Source organism: Chiloscyllium plagiosum, chromosome 20 (genome assembly GCF_004010195.1).
Source record: "Chiloscyllium plagiosum isolate BGI_BamShark_2017 chromosome 20, ASM401019v2, whole genome shotgun sequence".
In the NCBI taxonomy this organism is placed as follows: Eukaryota; Metazoa; Chordata; class Chondrichthyes; order Orectolobiformes; family Hemiscylliidae; genus Chiloscyllium; species Chiloscyllium plagiosum.
The window spans coordinates 37,668,093-37,686,840 of record NC_057729.1 but is presented as its reverse complement, the minus strand read 5'-3'; the positions used below and the strand labels follow the sequence as shown (position 1 = coordinate 37,686,840).

Here is an 18,748-nt window from a genome sequence, read left to right as displayed (position 1 = left end):
CTTTGCTACCTTCCCCCACCCTCCTCTCTGATGTATCACCTCTATCCCTACCCTCATTCACCTATTGTACTCTATGCTACTTTCTCCCCACCCCCACCCCCTCTCATTTATCTCTCCACTCTGCAGGCACCCTGCCTCTTTTCCTCATGAAAGGCTTTTGCCCGAAACGTCGAATTTCCTGCTCCTCGGATGCTGCTCGACCTGCTGTGCTTTTCCAACACCACTCTAATCTAAACTCTGGTTTCCAGCATCTGCAGTCCTTGTTTTTACCTTTTTCAGGGGGGATGACAATCCTTTACAGATTGCAGCTCCAGTTCATTTTTTTACAAAGGTAAAAAGCTTAGCACCTCTGACAGGAAATTCCAATCAGGACTCCTTCACAAACTGGGAGCTGTACTTCCCTCAATGTACAAATGTTTCATTTGTCCTCCCTGTTGCCTGCTGAACTTCCGTCAGCTTTTTGCAATTAATGCATGAAGATCCCCAAGTCTCCACGTGCTGCAGCTTTCTGCAGTCATTCCATATTTAAATAAAAATCAGCTCATGTATTCTTCCTGAAAAAGTACTTAATTATGCATTTTGAGCTCCCCACCTATTTTCAGGCTTTTTACAACTTAACCCATCCCCAACTCAGTCACTTGGTAGAACCAGAATATTGAATTTTATATTTTAAAAATAATTCTGGTGTATTCTGAAGAGAATGATGAAGCAAGTTAGCACACACAAGGGATTTCTTTAGGAGACAGAGAGTCATAGAGTCATAGAGGTGTACAGCATGGAAACAGACCCTTCGGTCCAACCAGTCCATTCCGACCAGATATTGTTCATCAACTGTCCTTGAAATCTGAAAGGAACCAAGTACAACATTCTGTTCAGCTGGATTTACGTGGATGGTTTGCCAATGGACGTTTGAGGAGTGGAGCTGCCACTTGCCTCTCTTAAAAGCAATGCGATCAAGAACTTCATTTTGTTACTTGATGTATATGAAATTAAATTAACACAAGCAGTGTATTAGAGATAGTATATAAGAGATGGTGCATGCAGTAACACCATATTATCAGGCTATTATGTAAAAAAATTAGAAGTTTCAATCCAGATCATCTGTGGATTCCACATGACCCATGAGATTATTCTTTCACTTAGCACAATCTAGTTCATGTGCATGATCAATCATGTACACTATCCCAAAAATTCATTAGCATTATATTTAAATGGAGAATTAAGTATTTACCTGGCAGTGCCAAATTTTAGCGATGTTGCTGAGTTAACTATTTTAACACATTGAGCCTTTGTTTTACTCTTTATGTTCGCCATACACAGAATCAACAAACTCTCATAGATAAATGTATGCAGCGTGTAGAAGTCAAACTAAATTACTTCACAGATGCCTTAGAAACGTTATTTCAAATAACATTATTTGTTAAGACATTGTTCAAAAATGCATTCTGTACAGTTCCTCATAGGTTGTAAAGATTGTTGCTAGGTTACAGAAGAGTTTCTAGGATGGAACTGATGAAACTAATGATACACGGATTGCAAGGATAAATGGTTTCAGTGATTGCAATTATTGGTGTCCCCATGTAAACATAGATTTTTTTTAAAAAAGTACTTATTGATAAGTGTAAAAGTCTTATCCATTTTCAAGATTATATGCAGTTTAAAGAAATTATAATGTATGTGTGTTTTTACTCGGAAGGGGGTTTCAAATCCTGAACATTTCCTGACACATTGAAATTACATATCCTTACAAATAAGCACGGATTTTAATATTATTAAGGAATACTTTGATTTTAGTTGAAATGGAACCAATGGATGCCAATAATTTCCAGGCAATTTTGACCAAATACTCAAATAATGCAACAATTCAGATGTTGCGCATCTTGAAGCACCTTCTATTTGTATAAGGCAGGCTCTCTAGATATTCCAAAACCACTTGATAGCAAGTAAATTATTTTTGAAGTGCATTTGCTTTGCTATATCAATTTTCAGACAGCAAAGTTCGACAAACAGTAACGAGATCAGCTCAGCGATGTCATTTGAGAGTATTGCATTTATGTACATTTGTATGCTAATGATAAACAGCTCTATTTGGGCACACTGCTTTTGACTCCTTCACAGTCTCTGTGGCCATCTTGTTTATCTGGCATCACTTCCATAGAAAACAACAATGACCACACATTGTTAATGACTGTGAAGCTGGATGAGTCCATGAACTGTTTCAAGCTTGCTTCTAAAAATTTAATAGCAACATCTTAAAATATCCAGTCCACAAAATGTTATCAATCAGAAAGCTAATTGGTGAAGGATAGAACTGGAGCAAATATTTAGACAATTTTTTTAATGAGCATTTATTTGCATAGATACACATTATAAGCATATACCTCTGAACCCAACAATTGCAGTTTCAGTCTGTTCCTCATGAATCTCCAGTTAATGCCAACTACATACATGCAGTCAAGTATAATTTTATATAGTTAATAAATGAAGCTCTTGAATCAAAGAGAGAGCTTTATTTCATTGCCCAATGTCAGAGAGAATTAGGGTGAGCAAGTGTGATCTTTACATGGTTTGCAGACATGCATATGTAGGGTCCCATTGACTACATTAATATTGATTTGTGTATGCTGCATGCTTACTCTGCTACATACTGGAATGAAAAAATGATTTCACTCCTTACAGGGAAGCTGGTTTGTGTTCCTAGGTAGTTCAGCAGGTCAATGTCTGATATCCTATCATTAGTCATAGTGTGTTAATTCTAAGGTAATCCTTAAGGTTGGTTGCATTTCAGATAATCTGACAAATCAAAGGGTGATGAGGGCTACCTGCTGATGACTCCTGTATGTAACCCATGTACTAGTGTGCAGTAGATGTATGATGACAGCTATACTTTCACACAAAATGTGACAGAGCAGTTCTTGGGTGCATTCAAGTAACCGGTCTGCTACTTTGAGGATGCTTGCAGTATACAGCTCGGTGTCTCTCAAGATTTGCAGTGACTGAGACCAACTGCTGTTCAATTCTCTGATGTACAAATGGAGGTGCTTGAGAATGGCCTGGAATGGCTGGGTAGGCTGGGGTAGGGAGGGATGAGATTGTTGTCCCATTACTTCCAGCACCAACAGATCTGCCAGTCTTAGCCTTTCTGGACATGACTGTGCTTAGGTGGGAAATCTGCCACCAGGTCATCTCTTCCTACTGTCTCTGCAATGGTACTATCAAGGCTTTACTTAATTACAGCCACATTATTAAGGATGTCCTACTGCTCTTGCATCTTGTGTTAGACTGCAGTATTTGAGTCTTTGGCAGCCAGTATTTCAATGGACTTGCTCAAGCACTCATTCAACTGACTCACAGTATAACTCAGTATGAATTAACTCCCTATCCAGGCATGCACACAGACTTGGCAAGCTCTCTCAAATGCCCACACAGCTCCATCTACTGATGGCCAAGCAAACTCTGAATGATACTCGAGGCTCAGCCAGCATATTGAGCCATATAAGCATGACTGAGGTATCAGCCTCTCCCATCCCATTGGAGACAACCTCCATGCAGTCCTCCCTGTCCCTGTCACAGAATGCACATGATGTGCTTCTCATCAACTGAAATCCATGTGTGCTGCTTTTACTACTGTGGTCTTGACATTGGGTGGCATGGTGGTTCAGTGGTTAGCACTGCTGCCTCACAGCACCAGGGTCCCAGGTTCAATTCCTGCCTTGGGAGAATGTCTGTGTGGAGTTTGCACAGTGTCCCTGTGTCTGTGTGGGTTTCCTTCAGGTGCTCTGGTTTCCTCCCACAGTCCAAAGATGTGCAGGGCAGGTGAATTAGTCATGCTAAGTTGCCCTATATTGGTCAAGAATTCAGAGACCCAGGTTCAGGCTCTGGTGATGCAGATATAATTCCCATCATGATCAACTGCCGGAATTTAAATTCTATTAATGTTGACCATGGAATGAGCATCAATTGTTGCAAAAGTAAAACTGGCCCTCCAATAGCCTTTTAATGTAAGAAACTTGGATGCCCAACATGTGACTCCAGATCTTCAACAATGTAGTTGACTCTGACCTGCTCCCTGCAGGCCACTCAGTTCGAGGGCAATGATTTACATATTCTGGTTTTGACAGCAATGTCCATATCCCATGAGAAAAGTAAGATGGCTGTGCTGCACAAGGCTCAGTGTTTCTGGGGCACTTGACAGCCAACCGTTGACAGTGTAGAGTCTAGCTGGAATCAAAAGATTTTATTTTCTTCCTTGAGCTGATTGGAAGACATTCACATTTCCAGATCTCTGCCATTGTATCAAAGTCTTTCTGAGTATGTGGCAGCTGCTCTTCTGTCATCCCTCGGTAAGTCTGTTTTGTAACTGAAGATGGGGTGCCTCCTCCCATACAAATCTGGAGCAGTAGACTTCCTTTCCTCTATCATACTTCTCCCTCCAAGTCACCAATTCTATGTTTGTTGTAATCACATAAGTGAGCAGTCAACTCACCTCGAGAGAACACAGCTATCTTTAAATGCATGGTGAATGCAGAGGCAGCAGTATAATTGGCCACCACATCAAAGATCCACTCTCCCAATTAACTTCAGAGTCCGGTTTGGTTGGGAGCCAGAATTGGCAAAGAAAAGCAGAACATTCCATTCAAAAAATAACATTCAACCTGCATTACATTAAACTAGTGAGGGTAGTCATACATTGATCCCTTCCCCTTTTTTTGAACAGATTATAATCTCAAAGTATTTAGGTGGCTTGAGACAGAAGTGCGCAGTGAACAGGAGAACAGATGAATTGCGCATTAAGTGGCCAAAAAAAATGAAGTTTTGAACACAGGGTGGGTTATAACCCATTTAATGCTGAGTGGAAAATAATAGTTTCAGTAACATTGGTACTTCGTATGATATCATCAAAGCATCACAGTTTGCAACCAAGGTTTAATGGAGCTATAATGGATGATTATTAGTGAACCAGAAATACAATGTATGCAATTATACTCTTTTAAATTAGTCAAACTGCAACATAATACAGTCATAATGATTTCTGTTTGTTCAGAATGTATTAAAGAAGTAAAGGGAAAAATGAACGCCAATGACTTTTCCCAATGGTTTGACTAATTGCTGAAGGCACAGGCAATTTAATCAGTATTGTCATCATTTATTGCCTCATCTACTCAAGACAAACAGGAATCATTAGTTGGAGACAAACGTCATATGTTTAAAATGTTTAACCTAGTCGTATTATTTAGAAAACAATCAGCGGAGAGCATATATTGCATAGAATTTAATGGGGGTCTCGAGAGAAGACAGAGAGACAGGGCTCCAAAGAATCAAGAAGGATGGGCAGGAACAGAATGACTGGTGCCTTCCCAAAACCAGGGAATTATCTCAGTGATAATGATGGCCTTCTTATTCCAGAAGTCAACTGAAGCACAAAGGATCTCTTCCTGCCGCTACAACTGAGAAGAGCATTGGGGTATGCATTGGTAAATGGGAACCTTAGTCACATGGGAACTCAGGGTGCTCATTCTGATCAGGAACCCCCTGGCTCTTGGAGGGTGATTCCCATGTAATCACCACCCACACAGTCCTCACCCGAACATCACCATCACTTGGGTCAGCCAGAATGGCCCTGATTACCATATCCACATCTACCGTGGTTCTAAATCAGTGTTCTTGGTTCGTGTGCTCCTCTGGGGGGGGAGTTCTCACAGTGGCCACTCCTCGCAGAGGTGCCAGTGACTTCAGACACTGTTTGTCCTCTGATTGGTCGGCTGCTCTAGGAAACTGTATCTTTGCTTTTAAAGATTTGGTGCAAATAGTTAATTGTCTGATGGCTACAGGGCTCCAAGAAAGATCTGAAGCAAGGTTGCCCCTTAGTTTCCAGCCTGTCATCAGGACTATAGCCATATCAACAAAATTCAGCCCATATGATCATTTTTAACATTGTAGAGAAGCATATTGGCCCAGAATTTACTGGAGTCAAGCATCAGGGAGCATACTCTGTTTCACCTACATTCTAAAGTAGTGGTAATGTCAATGGATAAAGAGTCATACTGTATGGAAATAGATCCTTTGATCCAACCTGTCCATGCTAACCAAGTTTCCCAAACTAAACTAGTCCCGCCTGTCTGTGTTTGGCCCATAGCCCTCTAAGCCTTTCTTATTCATGTACCTATTCAATGTCTTCTAAATGTTGTGTCTGTACCTGCATGCACCACTTCTCCTGGCAGTTTATTCCACATTCAAACCACCCCCTGTGCAAAAATGTTGCTCCTTAGGTCCCTGTCGAATCTTTCTCCGCTCACCATGAAAATATGCCGCCTGGTTTTGAACTCCCCCACCCTAGGAAAATTCACCTTATCTGTCCCCCTCGTGATTATGTAAACCACTATAGGGTCACCCCTCAGCTTTTGATGGGTGAAACAAGCCCCAGCCTATTCAGCATCTCCTTATAACTCAAACCCTCCAGTCCTAGCAACATCTTTAGGAAAATTCACCTTATCTGTCCCCCTCATGATTATGTAAACCACTATAGGGTCACCCCTCAGCTTTTGATGGTACAGGGAAACAAGCCCCAGCCTATTCAGCATCTCCTTATAACTCAAACCCTTCAGTCCTAGCAACATCTTTTCCTAATCCCCTCCAATTTAATAATATCCTTCCAATACCAGGGTGACCAGATCTGTACACAGTACTCCAAAAGTGGCCTCACTAACATCTTGCACAACCTCAACATGACTCCTACTCCTACCCCAACTCCTACACTCCATGGTCTGGGCAATGAAGGCAGCACCTTCTTAACCATCCTGTCCACTTGTGATATAACTTAAAAAGAACTATATCCCTAACTCATAGGTCTCTCTGTTTGACAACGTTATCCATGGCCCTATCATTAACTGTATAAATCCTGCCTCTGTTTATTTTATGAAAATGCAACACCTTGTATTTATCCAAATTAAACTCCATCTGCCATTCCTTAGCTTATTGAACCAATTGATCAAGATCTCTTTGTAATCTTAGACAATCTTCTTCACTGTTCACTGTACCATCAATTTTGATGCCATCCACAAACTTAATAACCATGTCTCCTAAATTCTCATCCAAATCATTTATATAAGTTAGAAACAAATGTGGAACCAGCATTGATCCCTGTGGAACATCACTACTCATAGGCCTCTAGCCTGGAAAAATGACCCTCCACCACCACCCTCTTCTCCTACTGTCAAGCCAATTTTGTATCTGGTTGACAACCTCTCCCTGAATCCCATATGATCTAACTTTACTAATTAGTCTAACATGTGGAACCTTGTCAAAGGCTTTACTAAAGTTCATGTACACAATGTCTACCATCTGCCCTCAATCTGTTTAATTACGTCCTCAAAAAACTCAAGTCAATTTTGTGAGACATGATTTCCCAGGCACAAACCCATGCTGACTTTCCCTAATCAGTCCTTGCCTCTCCAAATGCATGTCAATCCTGTCTCTCAGAATCCCCTTCAACAATTTACCACCACTGATGTCAGACTCATGGGGTTATAGTTCCTAGGCTTCTCCTTACAGCCGTTCTTAAACAAAGGCACAACCAATTCTCCAGCACCTCACCAGTGGATGTAGATGATACAAATATTTCTGCTTGGGGTGCAGCAATTTCTTCTCTAATTCCCCAAAATGTCTGGTATACACTTGACTGAGTTCTGGCGATCTTTCCATTTTTATGTTTTTTTAAGACCTCCAGCACTTCCTCTTCTGTAATGTGGACTGTTTTCAATCAATCAATATTTAGCTCCCCAAGTTCCTCAGCTTCCATTTCTTTCTCCACAGCAAAACTGACATGAAATATTCATTTAGTATCTCTCCCATCTCCTATGGCTGCACACATAGATGACCTCTTTGATTTTTAAGGGGCCCTATTCTCTTTCTAGTTGCTGTTTAGTTCTTAATGTACTTGTAGAATCCCTTTGGATTATCCTTAACCTTAACTGCCAAGGCAATCTCACATCCCCTTTTAGTCCTTCTGACTTCCCTCCTAAGAATACTCCTGCACCTTCATACTCTTCAAGAGATTAAGTTGATCCCAGATATCTATACTTAATTTACAACTCCTTCATACTCTTGACCAGAGCCTCAATATTTTCATTCATCCATTGTTCCCTACTCTTACCAGTGTTATCCTTCACTCTACTGGAGCATAATGCCTCTGAATTCTTGTTATCTCACTTTTGAAAGCCTCCCGCTCACCAGTCTTCCCTTTACCTGTTGATAGTTTACTCCATTCAACACTTGAAAGTTCCTGTCTCATAACATCAAAATTTGCCATACTCCAATTAAGAACTTTAACTTTTCTACAAGGCCTATCCTTTTCCATAACTATTCAAAAACTAATAGAATTATGATCACTGGTCCCAAAGTGCTCCCCCATTAACACTACAGACACTTGCCCTATTTCCCAAGATAAGGTCAAGTTTTGCTCTTCCTGTAGTAGGTACATGGACATATTCAAGTGTAAAGATTTATAGCTTGGGTTCTGGTTGCAGTTATGGGTTTGTTTGCCAATCTGTGCAGTTGATTTGCAGACATTTCATCTCCTTTCTAGATGGCATCCTCGGTGCTGTGGAGCCTCCTGTGAAACGCTACTGTACTGTGTCATTTGGATTTTATTTGGTTTCGTTCCCGCTGCTTTAGGTTGACAGTCCTGATTATTTGTAGTAGTGGCTGGAATGTTGGGGCCAGGTCAATGTGCTTGTTGAAGGTGTTGGTGATTGAGTGCCATGCTTCTAGAAATTCTCTGGCTGTCCTTTGTTTGGCTTGTCCTACAATTGTTGTGTTGTCCCAGTCCCCTGATCCCATATATGCACTGAATTCATCTACCTTACCTGGAAGACTGCTTGCATTGAAATAAATGCAGTGAATTCATCAGCTATAGTTATATAAACTTCTATTAAAAAAATTTTTCAGTATTCAGTAAGCTTCCACATAAGAGGCTTTTAGCTGTATTTAAAATTCATGGAATAAATGTCAAATCTTTACACTGATTAGGAGATTGCATTGATGGTGAAAGACATGAAATACAAATAATTGCCTTGCATTTGATTTTATGCAAGTGACTAGCAGTTTCCCATAAAATTCAGCACTAGAGCTCAACCATTCATTATTTTTATCAATGCATTTTTGAACAAAATAGAGAGTCATACATTCAAGTTTATCATGACACAAAGAAGTGGTCAGATTATAGCTGTAGGCATCAAGCACCAAAGAAACTCTGATAAATGAGGTGAGTAAACAAAACTGTGACAGACGGATTTTAACACTGCTATCCATAAAAAATAGATCAGCATTTTAGTTAAAAGGTGAAGGTCTAAGAGCAATGAGATCAGAATGGATTTAAGAGTGGATGTTCAGAGATCACTAAAATATATTAGGTACAAAAATAATCAAGAGAGCTATGGAGTATTAGCCCTTATAACTAGAATGTTAAACGCGAGTGATGTTTTGCTACAGATATAAGAAGCCCTGGATGGATCGTAGAAAATGAATATTTGTCTTGGATAGAATGTGTTGCAAAGATTACTTGGGCTCCAAGGTTTAGATTATGAGGAGTAATTCAATAAACTAGGCTGATACTCCTGAAATATAGAAGGATAAGGGAAAATTTGATTGACGTTTTAGAGTTTTGAATGGAATTGAGAGTGGCGAGTATAGGGAGGTGGAGGACCAGGCTCATCACCTTAAAATTAAAGCTAAACTTTTCAGGAGAAAAGTTAAGAAACACTTTTTCAAGCAAAGGGTTGGCGAAGTGTGGTATTGTCTGCTACAAAAATCAGGGCATTTCAGTTCAATTAGTAATTTTAATTCCATGATAAACAGATTTTTGCTAGTCAAGGTTATTAATGAATTACGAAGCCAAGGCAGGTGGATGAAGTTAAGGTTTGGAATGGTCATGGTATAATTAAACAATGGAGCAGGCTGGAGGCATGGGCTGGCCTCATTCTGATTTTATATCCCGATTGAGAAAGAGAGCACGTGGATGAACTTGGTATCAAATGAGATCCGGAAAGAGAATTAAAGGGAGGGAAAGAAAACTTGAAATGTGAGTGGGAAAAAATTGGTTGGAAGCAAAAGATACTTAAATTTAAAGAAATGCAAATTTGACATTTATAATCGCCAACAATTCACTACAAAAAGAGTGAAATTCCAGTATGTCTAAAATGAAGAAATGAGATTTTGTTCTTGTAATTATTAATTTATTGGGCAATAAATGTAGATTAGTCATCATGAACAAGTATCATATCATTAAAAATATGCTTAAGCTATTAAATACTAAACAACTTTCAGTAATGGCTTCAAGGAGAAATTAATCATCAAATTGCATGGTTAGAAATGAGACACCTTTTTTCGCTAAGCCAAGCACTGCAAACTGAGCAGCCACCTATAGCAACTTGGTATCATTTCCTCATGTTATGGACCAGGCCAAACCCTAACTTCTCTAGTTGATTTGAGCAGGTGTATAGTGGATATTCCAGGAGTGATGAAGCTGGTCAGAACCCCTTTGGTTCCCTCTATAGTCTGTATCTAGTAAAAGATTTGAGTAACTCCACTACAATCCTTTTAGCTGTGATATTGAGTGATGGAATGGCCCCTGGAAATCTATTGGACAGTACCATTACTGTTAACAAATACTGATTCCCACTTTTTAGGTGGAGATCCTGCAAAATCATTTAAGACTCTTTTAAAAGGTTCCTCAAATGCAGGAATAGCTATTAAAGGTGTGTGTTTTATGACTGCCTTTGTGGTTTTCCAATTACTTGACATGTATGACATGTCTGGCAAAATTCAATTACATCCTTGTGCAGTCCAGGCCAGTAAAAATGCTTTTGTATTTTAGCTTGGGTTTTTCTCACCCCTAAATGATCCCCTACTGCTAGTTCATGAGCCATCTGCAACACCTTTTTATAACCCCCCAGCAATATGACTTGAGGAACATTTGCCCATTTCTCATCTGCTTGAATATGTGGTGGTCTCCATTTCCTTATTAAGACATCACTCTTAAGATAGTAGCTTACAGGGATACATCTAGATTCTTCTTCTGTGTATGCTTTTTGATACAATTGGTTTAGTTTCTCATCTTTCTGCTGTATTTCAGTTAACTTCTCTGAATGAAAGATGTCTGCATTGTCATCTATCTGATCATCGTTTGTGTCAACCATTTGATCAAACACCATCTCCGCTAATTCCATTTCAACTTTCTTATCTATACTCTTTGATCTCTCCTGTTTCAACTGGTGACTTTGTGACCTTGTTACCACACAGTCGAGATAAATCCCAGGATATGTGTCCTGCAACAGTACAGTTGCCTGAGTTTCTATTGGCTTTTCAACCACAGGAGGCACCATTCATACCTGTGAATCAGCTATATCGTTGTATTCCTGGAGCTGAGAGTTTGTCCACAACTTCTCCACTGTTCCCTAGACACTCTAATCTCAGTCTACATAACTGAACGCTTCTTGTCTCAGCTTGGATTCCCATTACTAACACTTTTTCTGACAATAGTCTTTCAGAGGTACACATGTCCTCATCCTTCAACATCAAAGATTAAGAGGATCTTGTATCTTAACCTCTTTACCTGCTGCTACTCGCCTATGTGAATAAATTTTACATTCGCAGGTATATGGTTTAAGAAGATCTGGCACTTCCTCCTTAATCAACCTCTGACCGGGTTGTACATTCTGGTACAGTTTTCTAGCCTCCACCATGCTTTCTGTTACCACTCCAACAAAATTCACTGGCTTATCCTCTTTTCCTACATCTGGCTTCCCAGTGCTTTCCAACACTGTGATTTCATGTGATCTACATTATTGCAGTGAAAACACTGGAGTTTTTCAATTTCTCTTTCCATTCAAGGGTTTCCTTTTTATCCTGTGGCAGGTTATCCTTATGATCCTCAGTGAGGCCAACCTTTCCCTTACCACGTGAGGATTTCTCTTTTCCCCAATTTCTATCCCTCATACTTTCAAACTGTTGTGGAAGCCAAATTATGAGTTATGGACCAACTCATAATCATCAGCCATTTCCGCTGCTCATCTTGCCATTTAAACTCTCTGCTCCTCCTTATTAAGCTTACATCTCTATCCTTTTAAGCTGACTTTCATGTCTAAATTCTGGATTAGAGGCGCTGGAAGAGCGGAGCAGTACAATTGACGTTTCGGGCAAAAGCCCTTCATCTGGAATCAGCAATCTTTTGCTCGAAACATCGATCTTACTGCTCCTCGGATGCTGCCTGAACTGCTGTGCTCTTCCAGCACCACTAATCCAGAATCTGGTTTCCAGCATCTGCAGTCATTGTTTTTACCTTTCGTGTCTAAGTCCCAATTTCTGAAATTCAAACTCCCTCTCATTCTTCATTTCCTCTCCCTCCTTTTCTCTCTCTTCTCTCTCTCTTTGCTATTGTTCTGCTAAAGTGATTCATCCTTTTTCTCTTGCATCTGCTTTTAATTGTAATTCAAACTGTTTCATTTCTCTTATCCTTTCGTTGTCTTTGCCTCTCACTCAAGCTGCTTCATTTTCAATTGAATTTTAGCCATCTCTAAAGACTTTGATGGTGTTTCCAGCAAATTTAAATGCTGAGCTGTTACTGTAAATACTTCTCCTTTCCGCACAGAAGGAGGCAACTCCATTCCCAGCTTGTCTGCTAATTCCACCAGCTTGGCCTTAATCACCCTTTGTAAAGCCTCAACCTCACTTCTTGCACCCCCAAAAAGCTCTTAGTGACTGAAAAAAACATTGCTATCCTAAGCACTGTTCAAACCAATCAAAATCAATACCCAAAGCAAAAGACACTAACTTCCAATCGCTGCCTCAGAGTCCAACAACCCTAATCCCAAATTGGAACAATAGAAAAAATCCTGCAAAGAGCCCCCAATCTGTTATGGACCAGGCCAGACCCCCTCAAAACATTACAAGAAGGTAGCCCAGATCCTAACTTTCCTCGTTGTTTTGAGCAGGCGTAGATTGGATATTCCAGGAGTGATGCAACTAGTCAGAACGTCTCAGGTTTAAACAAAACAGAATTTATTTAGAGTACCAAATGAAACACAAACAAAAGAGAACAGAAAACAGGATAACTTAACCTATCCAAAAACTCAACAGATTATCCTAACTTAATTATGCTGCTCCAAACTCCTGCAACAATCCCCGTAAAAGCTCCTTGGCAAAAAGGGTAAAATCAAACACAGGGTCTTACAGGAGAGATGTCAGAGAGAGATTCAGCATGGAACACCTTCTTCCATGCAGCATTTTTTTTTGATCAGCAGCCGCAAAAAGCTGACTGCTTTCACTGAACAGCCAGACTGCTAAAACAAAAACAAACCAGAGAAAGCTGCGTTGGCCACTCCCCTTTCATTGTACAAGTTTTTTTTAAAGCTTGAAATCCTTTTTAAGTAGATATATGCAGACATTTTGGCAACTCTGTCTTTATGACCCCTCTGAAAAAATACCTAATGACAAACTAGCCTTGTTAAAGGAGTAGCATTGTCACAATCACAGCTTGCTTTTGGCCAATTATAGACAGACTGCTATTTTTCCAAAAGCCTTTGGAATGAAATATTTAATTCCTAATTTACATCATGTATGTATGCCAGCCATAGATTACAATAATATTTAATCTTCTGGAATATCTATTTTCAATACTTTTTTTAAACTTGAATTCTATTCTGATCAAACTGTTTTTCTGTTATTTCATTCACTGCGTGTTCATTTGCAGGATTTTACACCATGTACTTCATTCATTTTGAAGAGCAATTCAAGCTTAATGCATTTAATTCTAAGAAGTGTGAGACTGCATTCAGTCTGCATTATCACTTGATTATTTGTAATCAGGACATCTAAATTGGTCAAATTACCTTTATTAGATGATTTTCTGGATTTAGTTATTGACATTTTAAGATTTGCCTTGTACATTTAAAATTAGTGCAATGGTTTAAAATGATGAGACATGTCAAATTGCATTACTTTTTTATGATTTACCAGAGTTTGGAGACAAATTCTTGATCACACCCAGGTTTCTGCAAAAGCAATAAATTGGATGTCTTGTTCACAATGTGTACTTCAATATAATGCAATTAAATGTTGCGACTCCTTAAGTTTCAAAGGAGGTCTTTTATCCATTTGTGGGATGTTAGCAATAATGGCATTGGTAACCATTATTCATTGGCCAATCTAATTGCCCTTGAGGCAATGGTGGTGAGCCCCATCTTAAGTTGCCACAGTATTGGTACACAGACAATACTGTTAAGTAGAAAGTCCAAGACGTTGTTCCTTCATGAAGGGATGGGTAATTAGGTGTTGGTGTTTCAACAGAAGATTTGGATCAGTCCAGTCACCACCACATGATTCAAGTTAGCTGATTGTAGGTTCAAGTCACATGCCAAGATCTTTAGCATGAATCTAGGCTGACACTGCACTCATTCCTAAGTATAATTAAAAATACAGTCTTTTTAATATGCAATGTTAAAAAAACACCAACCCTGCTGCTCAGTTAGATTGAAAAGGTCCCTTAAAATCAGTTGAAAAACAATGTAAACCTTCTTGATTTCCTACTGAATATTTATCCTACTCACAATATCACTGTATCTGGTCATTTACGCATTACTCTTTGGGGGCAAATTTGCCACCACGTTTCCTACATCACAAAAATGACTACACTTCAAAAATTTCCTCATTTAGAAACTTTGTAAGGTCATGTTAGATGCTCGATAAACATGAGCATATTATTACATTCTCTGGGGAATATGCTGTGAGTCGTACCACTTTAAGGTCATGGGGACTGCGGGTGAAATTGGATTTAGTAATGCATGACAGTGGTCCCTTAAGGATCTGAAATGAGGTGAATGTGAAGTACATCAGATGCCTTACCTGTCAGGGCATTGGAGAGCAGGCATGTCGTATTTTCCAGAAACATGCAGGTCAAACAGATCATGACCTCAATCAATGTGTCTCTGCACCATTTTGGAGCTTCATAGCCCAGCTTCACCCCCACCCCCTGCTAATGTCACAGAGCTGAACAGTCCAGGTTTGTGAAGTTAGGCATTTTCCTAACTAACTTTGTGCCTGGGTCTATTTTCATGAGCTGGATTTAGGAATGGGAATTGAACTCAAAATCTTTAACTCCAAAATGAACTCTCTTTTTCACTGTACTTTGCTACTTAATAATTGATAGGTACAATACATCCATTAAATGACAAATGCAATGTTCCTGTGTTTAAAGAGGCACTAATTAAAAATCAATGAAATAAAAATGGCAAAATAATTGCATCCAAAACTACACATTTCCTCATTTTGAAATTTTTGCTTTTCAAAGGAATTGACAGAAATGAACCACTAATTCTCAGTATAATGCTGCCCTTCTCAGGTTTTGTAATTACTTTCAGAACAGATTCTGCCTTCAAAAGACATTTAATATGGCTTAGTAATCTTCTTTCTAATGACTGCATTTTAATTCAATGCTGTTGTGGTTCAAATAAAGGAAAATAATCCAAAATGGCATGAAGATAGAAAAATTGTTTAATAGCTTTAATAGAATTAAACTTGAGTCAAAATGAATGCTGACTGTCACATTGAATTCTTGGGATGGTAATCAATGTGTTTGAATGAAAGTGTTCCATTTTGAACAGGAACATCTAGTAAAAGGTGCTGAAACTCTCAGTATTAAATTTTATTCTAATCATGAGTAATGCTGATAATGCAGAGAATTGATATTACACTTACAGCATTTCCATTCAGATTGGTTGTTTTGTGTGTATTCTTAAAATTCATTTGCAGCACCTTTTCGATAATTCCATGCATTGTGCATCATTCCTTAACCACTTGCATTAAACCTCTGTTTGGAATCATCTGCTACATGCTGCAGAGGATGTTCATTCTCATGTTTAAGTAAAATCTTCCTGGGATGGGAATTCTTGATTTTTTCCAGAAACATGTTTAATTTTTCAACAAACAGATCATTTTGGTTTCCAAGTAACAATCACTGACAAAGTAGAAGTTTTAAAATGTATCTCACACTTGTACAATAGGATTGAAAACATATCAAACATGAAAATTATTTTAATTGAGTTCAATCAATGATTTTGATAAATAAACTATCACTGTTTTTTGAAGAGTTAAGGACCTTGTAGAATTAAATAAAGCCATAGCCCAAATGTTCTCTACTGTTAAACCTCTTCACTGATTCTACCAATTATATGGAGTCATGGGAAGTTATACCTTGGTGGGTGTAATTGCTACTGGGAGCACATCTGGAGCCATTGTGATCAGTTGCTGTATCGGTGCATAGGTATCGTCTAAGGAGTTCATATATGCTTTGAGGGTTGATCATAGTCCAAACCTATAGATTAGATCCCAACCCAGTTCTTTCTTATGCTGATAAATTTATAAGAGAGAGCAAAATCTCTGCTTTGATTGACCACCCCAGAAGTTTTATGTTATGTTAAAATTTAAGCCCTAATGTTTTTGCCATAATTTCCAGGACCCTGCCATCAACTGATCAGAAGTTCACACTGTGTGGGAATTAGTCCCTTAACTGTGACCTTCCTCAATTGGCCACTTATTGACCTGAGGGTGTATTCGTTATTGAATTAAGGATGGCATTGGAATTCAAACAAGCCTAACCATTAATATTTCAATGCAGCAGAGAGGGTGAACTTTGGTTTAAACAAAAATACTCCAGCAGTATTTGCTTGATGTAACTGAGAAAGATTGGAGCTCAGGATTAAAATACCCATGGGCATTACTGGCTCAATGAAGCGAGCTATCAATGAAGACCTGGAGCTGCGCTTTTGATTACGTGCTGGAGTGCAATTTTGGAGTCCAGTGAACAAAAACTCAGGAAAGGAATCTGATCTTGGGGCTTTATTCTCTAAGTGAGTCGAATTAAACTCACTTTTAACCTATGTGATGATCTCACCCAGAATCATACTGTGAAGTTACGGTAGCCTGGTCAGTGACCATTTAAAAATTTAAGCCTGACTGTTAATCTGATTGTTTTCTGATTTTTGGAACCTTATGTGCAAATTGGCAGCTGCAGCTCAATTTCAAAAGAATTAATTCATGGGTCGTGCAACATGCTGGGACACCACAATAACTGAAAGTACATTTAAAAAATGGTATTATTTTCTTTCTTTTCCATGTGATTAGTGGTCATTTGACTGAGGTATTAGAGGGTGTCTCACTTCTGTGGATCCAACTCCAATTCCTCATTAAGAATATCAACTATATGTTATTTGAATGCTGCTTCCATTATTGATACTGAGGAATAAAATACATTAAAACATTGTCAGCAACAAAATCAGAAATTGTTGGAAAAACCCAGCAGATCTGGAAGCAAGTTTTTCCACAAATTTCTAATTTTGTTTCTGATTTCCATCATTTGCAATTCTTTGGTTTTCTGGCATTTTATTCCATGATTAAAGTAAATGGTGTTGCAAAAACTGGCAAACACCTTTCTGTGAAGTTTTCAAGTTTAATTTGTCATATAAAATGTCATAAATGCTCTGCGAGTATGTAAAATCTGATAGGCATTTTCAGATGTTGACAGCAATAGGACTTTGTAATTAAAATAATTTATGCATAAAAAAACTTCCAAGATTCAATGACACTGACATTACTTTGAAAACAAAGAAATGTCAAACTGATTTTAATGCTATGCTTCATTGAAGTTATGCTTAGTGAGCCATTTATGTCAATGAGTTCAACAAGGAAAACAATCAGTTTTGAGGATGAAGTCTGCCCTCACTGTGGGTGCAGTTACTTTTACAACATTTCGCGGGTGACATTAGGTAAGATTTCTGGTTTTCTTTGTGCATCTATTAACTACTTCTTTGAAAATTCTCTGAGAAAATAATGCCATCAGAAAAATGAACTATAATCACTATCGATGACCAAACGTTGAACGCAAGGGTTCATGGGGCATGAGTGGTGTTGTGATTTTGTCACTGGTTTAGGAATCCAGAGCCCTAGGGTAAGGTAATGCACTGGACACAGATAATTGTGAAGTATTGCACTTTTTTTGGCTTGGACATACATACACTCTCTCACCCTACCTCCCACATACACCCACCCACATGCACACACACACACTTAAGTTTGTGGGGTGAATTTGCACTTGCAGAATTACATTTTATTTTGCTCAAAAACTGCATAAATCCATTTAAGATTCTGTAAATCTCTTTTTTAGAAATAGAATCAGTCTGAACATTGGGGCACAGACAGACTTTAACCTCATACCTTCAGTGCATTATCTGAGCTTACATATCCCCTATTGTTAAAGCTCACTTGAGAATGTAACTTTAAAAAAAGTTCTGGATTTACATATTAAAGAACTGAAACCAACATGGTCATTCTAAAAGCTGAGAGGCTTAAAAAACAATCCAGGTCTTTTTCAATATATCATTTCAATTGCATCACACTTTAAACTTTTGCGATAAATTCTGTGTCTTATGATCTTATACTCCACAACCACCTGAAGAAGGAGCAGCGCTCCGAAAGCTAGAGCTTCCAAATAAACCTGTTGGACTATAACCTGGTGTTGTGTGATTTTTAATCTTTTTTGGCAGAGAGAAGGTAATTCACCTTCTTCCTGAACTGTAGCCCAGAGCTCGTCATCCTGAAGTTGGCATTGATTCACAATGGTACCACATAAAGGAAAAGGACACCTCTCTGCTCATCTATCCTATCGAGGTAAAAACAATGACTGCAGAGGCTGGAAACC

The 18,748-nt window shown here is 38.8% G+C and overlaps 1 protein-coding gene across 6 annotated transcripts in view; it reads left to right on the top strand.

The window, feature by feature from the left end:
- The window catches only part of LOC122560178 (receptor-type tyrosine-protein phosphatase T-like), a 1,397,629-nt gene that overhangs the window by 442,016 nt on the left and 936,865 nt on the right, over positions 1-18,748 (top strand). The window lies entirely within an intron of this gene.